Here is a 6456-nt window from a genome sequence, read left to right as displayed (position 1 = left end):
AGGGTTGTTTATCCTTCTTGGCACATCTCAGTGGTGATACCTCCAAAGTGCCTTTGATTGAGTCAGTTTTGATAGTCCGTGAGTTTCTGCATGTGTTTCCTGCAGACCTTCCTGGTATGCCACTGGATAGAGATATTGATTTTTGTATTGATCTGGAGCCGGGTACTCGCCCCATTTCCATTCCCCCTTATAGAATGGCTCCAGCTGAGTTAAGGGAGTTAAAGGCCCAACTTCAGGAGTTGTTACGTAAAGGTTTTATTAGACCGAGTGCATCTCCTTGGGGTTCTCCTATTTTATTTGTGAAGAAGAAAGATTGAAGTTATCGGATGTGCATAGACTACAGGCAGTTGAATAAGGTAACTATTAAGAACAAATATCTCATTCATCGCATTGATGATTTGTTCGATCAGTTACAAGGTGTTTGTGTCTTCTCTAAAATTGATTTGAGATCCGGTTATCATCAATTGAAAATACGGGCAACATATGTGCCAAAGACTGCTTTTCGAACCAGGTATGGGCATTATGAATTCTTAGTAATGTCTTTTGTTCTTACGAATGCCCCTGCTGCTTTCATGAGCCTGATGAACGGGATTTTTAAGCCATATCTGGATCTCTTTGTTATTGTATTTATTGATGATATACTGATATACTCAAAGAGCAGGAAAGAACATGAGGAGCATTTGAGAATTGTATTGGAGTTGTTGAGGGAGAAAAGGCTTTATGCCAAATTCTCCAAGTGTGAGTTTTGGCTAGATTCAGTGTCCTTCTTGGGGCACGTGGTTTCTAAGGATGGAGTGATGGTGGATCCTTCTAAGATTGAAGAAGTGAAGAGTTGGGTAAGACCTACTAATGTTTTAGAGGTAAGGAGCTTTGTTGGTTTAGATAGCTACTACCGTCGATTAGTCAAGGGATTTTCTTCCATTGCTTCCCAGCTGACAAATTTGACTAAGCACAATGTTCCATTTGTATGGTCAGACGAATGTGAACAAAGCTTTCAGAAACTCAAGACTTTGTGACTACTGCACCAATTCTTACCTTGCTAGTCGAAGGTAGGAATTTTATTGTTTATTGTGATGCACCTTATTCTGGTTTGGGTGCAGTGCTAATGTAGGAGAGGAATGTAATTGCTTATGCTTCGAGACAATTGAAAGTGTATGAACGTAACTATCCGACCCATGATTTGGAGTTGGCTGCAGTTGTATTTGCATTAAAGCAATGGAGACATTATCTATATGGAGTCAACTGTGAAGTCTATACAGATCATCATAGTTTACAATATGTCTTTACTCAGAAAGATTTGAATTTGAGGCAGAGGAGGTGGATGGAACTATTGAAAGACTATGATATTACTATTTTGTATCATCTAGGAAAAGCTAATGTTGTGGCAGATTCCTTAAGTAGAAAAGCAGGGAGCATGGGTAGTGTAGCCCACTTACAGGTTTCTAGACACCCATTGGCTAGAGAAGTACAGACTCTGGCTAATGACTTTATGAGGCTGGAAGTACTAGAGAAAGGAGGATTTTTGGCCTCTATGGAGGCAAGATCTTCCTTTCTTGACAAGATTAAGGGAAAACAGTTTGCTGATGAGAAGTTGAGCCAAATTCGAGATATAGTATTGCAGGAGAGGCTAAAGAGGCAATAATTGATGAGGAAGGCGTCTTGAGAATTAAGGGAAGGTTATGTGTGCCCCGTGTTGATGATTTAACTCATATTATTCTTGCACAGGCTCATAGTTCGAGGTATTCTATACATCCTGGTGCAACCAAGATGTATCGTGATCTAAGAAAACATTATTGGTGGAGTAGAATGAAGCGTGACATTGTTGATTTTGTTGCCCAATGCCCGAATTGTCAGCAGGTAAAGAATGAACACCAAAGGCCTGGAGGGACACTTCAGAGAATGCCCATTCCTGAATGGAAGTGGGAAAGAATTGCAATGGATTTTGTATTTGGCCTTCCAAATACATTGGGTAAGTTTGATTCTATTTGGGTAATTTTTGACAGGTTAACTAAGTCTGCTCACTTCATTCCGGTCAAGATGACTTACAATGCAGAGAAGTTAGCCAAACTTTATATCTCGGAGATTGTTCGATTGCATGGAGTTCTACTTTCCATCATATCAGATAGAGGTACGCAATTTACTTCTAAGTTTTGGAGGACCCTACATGTTGAATCAGGTACTAGATTGGATCTTAGTACTGCATTCCACCCTCAGATCGATGGGCCGTCAGAGCAAACAATTCAAGTGCTAGAGGATATGCTTCGTGCGTGTGTGATAGATTTTGGTGGTCATTGGGATAAAATCTTACCCTTAGCAGAGTTTTCGTACAACAATAGCTATCCTTCGAGTATTGATATGGCCCCATTTGAGGCATTGCATGGGAGAAGATGTAGGTCCCCCAGTGGTTGGTTTGATGCTTTTGAGGTTAGACCTTGGGGTACTGATCTTCTGAGGGAATCATTAGAGAAAGTGAAATTTATTCAAGAAAACTTTTAGCAGCTCGGAGTAGGCAGAAGGAATATGTAGATCGAAAGGTTAGAGACTTGGATTTTATGGAGGGTGAACAAGTATTGCTGAAGGTTTCACCCATGAAAAGTGTGATGCGATTTGATAAGAGAGGTAAGCTAAGTCCGAGGTATATTGGACCATTTGAAGTACTTAAGCGCGTGGGGGAGGTGGCCTATGAATTAGCCTTTCCTCCAGGGCTTTTAGGATTGCACCCGGTATTTCATGTGTCTATGCTGAAGAAATACCATGGTGATGGAAAATATATTATTCGTTGGGATTCAGTTCTTCTTGATGAGAATCTGCCGTATGAGAAGGAGCCGGTTGCTATTCTAGATAGGGGAGCCGCAAGTTGATATCAAAGGAGATTGCATCTATCAAGGTTCAGTGGAAGAATCGGCCAGTTGAAGAGTCCACTTGCGAGAGTAAGGCTGATATGCATGAAAGATATCCACATCTTTTTACCGATTCAGGTACTCTTTCTGGCCCTCGTCCTTCTTTTGATCGTTCGAGGACGAACGATGGGTAAATTGGTATCTATTGTAACGAACATTTTCAATCATTTTGAGCACTAGAACTTTATGTCAGAAAACACTTTCTGATAGATTTAAATGGGTGTTTTGGACTATTCATAATTATAACTATGAAATTAATGGGGTAGTTTTACTAATTTATTTAGTTGGTGGTTAAGAAAATAATATTAAAATAAATAGTGGGTCACTTTTACTACTTTTTATAATTGGTTATATAATAATTAGGGTGATAATAATTCGTCAAAAAGAAGGAGTGGAGAAGAGGAGAACAATATAGAGTGGCGTTGAACGAAAGAAAATTGGAGCGGCTAACCTTTCCGGTAATAATACTCATCCAAGATACCGATCATTATTCGTACATATAATTGGTTAATTAGTGAGAACAATTCAATATTATATTGTCATCTTATTGTTTCAATTGAGAAAGAAAATTGAGAAAAATCATATTGGTATTATAGTAATTAGAAGAAGGAAATTTGTTATTATGTGAAAGTGGGTGAATCTACATTAAATGAGAATGCTGACATAATGATTAAGGTATTGATTGACTAATAAGGTTATAAAGTTTGTTTATAGTATACGATGCAGCTATGTTAGAGTAAGCACTGGTTTTCGAAAACCAGTGACTTTAATACTCAATGCTAATATATGTTATCTTTTTACATATTGATTTTTAGTATATTGAGATACTTAATTATATATTAAGTATAGTATATTATTGAATTCCTTTAAGTTATGCTAATTGGAGGAACTAAGATTTACCCCTAGGTTTGAACTTTAGTAAATTGGTTACAGAATTAGATGAGTTTTGGGTCTAGGCTAGGCATAAAATAAAATTGAGTGTTTATAGACTCTTCAGCTTACAAGTTAACATATACTTGATAGATTGGAGAAGTTTGGAGTCAATAAGGAAAGGAAAGGCATTGGAGGACTAGTTTCTTGACTTCGATTCTTCGGTGGAGGTAGGTTATGGTTTATTTCTGTTTGATAGATAAACTCTAAATAGCGATTGATATGTGTTGAGTGATATTGTAAAGTCTCCTATGTACTTGATTGTGTGGTTGTATGTCTTGATTGTGTGGTTTGTGGTTGGCCTAAAATTATGAGACTGTTGAATTTCTAATCTTTGACCCTCTCTAGTAAAATGACTCCTTGAATATAGAAGGATTGATGAAATAAAATAAATAAGATAATTGGATCGGAGTGTCACGTTCTGACACGGTATTATTGGATCGGAGTGTCACGTTCCGACACGATATTATGGGATCAGAGTGTCACGTTCCGACACGGTATATGGGAGCGGAGTGTCATATTCAACTTTTATAGCAAAATCCTTTTGTGGACTTATTAATTGACATACCAATTTCACAATTACTGATATATTTAAGGATAAGAATGACTTTTTAAAAGTTTATAGATATATCAACTTGAATGTTGGTAATTATTATTAAATATATTTTAGGATAAAGTTATTAGTATACATTGTTAGGAGATCACATAGAGCTGGGCTTTTATAGTAAAATGTTATTTTTATAGACTTATTAATTAGTAAACAAAATTAAATATAGATAAATTCATATCTTTTAGAATAAGAATAGTTCATTAAAAAATTTAGAGATATGTAACCTTAAATTTTGGCGATTAAGCTTAAATTATTTTAGGATGACGTTTCTAGATGTATATAGTTATGAGATCACAAGTAGTTACAAAAGGATTGTACAAAGAACTCAAAAATCTTTATGACGGAATATATTCAAGTGATAATGAGTCAAATCTTACACTATTCAACAGCACATCATAAGTGTTAAGTCTAATTCCATAAGAGGGAGGTGAACAATTATCGATAACTGTTTCAATAACGAGTATTTATATTAACTTGTGCACCATATAATAATAGATAAGGACTACATTGAATCAAGCTTCAATCACCGTGATAGAATTAGGTAGAATATATTCATTACCGATAGATATAAATTTACTATGTTATCTTCTTTGTCTATGTAACATTTTTAAGTATTGAGTTAAGAATTCTATTCTTCAAAATCATTTTAGGGTGGAATCTTCCCGAACATTTATGGTGATTTATTATTTTATCACTTTATTAGCTTGATATTATGAGTGATCTCATGTAATTGTGTACGTACGTATTTGTATTAATATATATTAAATATAGAAGGCTTGGACTTGGATCGAAACTTAAAATAATTATTTCATCTATAGATAAAAAAAATTTAGAGAAAAGAGTAACATATATAGAAATAAGGGTCATATCATACATATATATTTGTAATGCGATACAAACTGTACAAAATTGGTCAAAAATAAAAAAGACCAAAATAGAAGATCGCGATAATGACAGTTTATGTACAATCAATTATAATATTGTGATGATCATTTTTGAGAAATCTCTTCACAATATCTTGGCATGGTTGCAAAACAGTATTCATCCATTCTTCGTCAAGATCTTCTTCTATATCTTCTTTGAAAACGTTCGTAGCAATAATTTGATGCACTAACCACATTTTCTCGCTTATAAATGGTTGAATCTTGTCAAGTTGGTTACAAATTAACATACGAGTATTTTGCTTGATACTTGAAATTGAAGCTTGAAGAATCATCTGCTTTGATTCGTCATCTCCGTCTATATTTGTTTCTTCTCCTAAATATCTGTCCATTTCAGGGACACCGATGGACCGTCGGATTCCTTTGGTGTAATCTGCATCTGGAATGAAAATTTGTCACACCTCATCCACTAGCCCTGCATGCAACACAAATTTAAAGAAGAGTTTTATTTAGAAGAACATATATTTGATAACCAAAAGTATTATTAAGAAAATTATATAAGAAAAGTTTTTAGATAGCTACATCATAGTATATCTTGATTGATACATAAAATAATTACCAAAATTACATGCTTTGACCATTTGATCAACCCTCATGTCAACTCTACGGTTCAAGACTGATTGCTCAACATCAATCCAAATAAAACAACTATCATACTTATATTTGAACATGAACACAAGGTCTTCCACAAGTTTTTCAATATACGAATTTGACCCTCCAACAATAATTGGAACACGTTGAGTCTTCAATATTTATTCTATAAAGATGATAGCTTGCAAACAAAAATCTTCAGCTGTGAAGTCTGAATCTGGTTCAATTTCACCTAAGAAAATGTGATCAAATTAACTTTCTCAGAATTGAAACAAATAAATTTTTAATAGTAAAGTATATTTTTCACTAGAATCTTTAATTACTACTATAAAATTATCTAGGTAGTCATTTGATATAAGTATTCTTCATAATAAACATATATACCTAACAAATAGTGTCGTACACCTTGTTTCTCAGTGTGAGTGATCTTGTTTGTAACAATTTCAAGTCCCTTGTAAACTTGCATTTTATCCGAGTTGACTAT

This window comes from Solanum pennellii, chromosome 8, assembly GCF_001406875.1.
Source record: "Solanum pennellii chromosome 8, SPENNV200".
Taxonomy (NCBI): Eukaryota; Viridiplantae; Streptophyta; class Magnoliopsida; order Solanales; family Solanaceae; genus Solanum; species Solanum pennellii.
The sequence above is the reverse complement of the archived record's forward strand: the minus strand, read 5'-3'. Positions refer to the sequence as shown.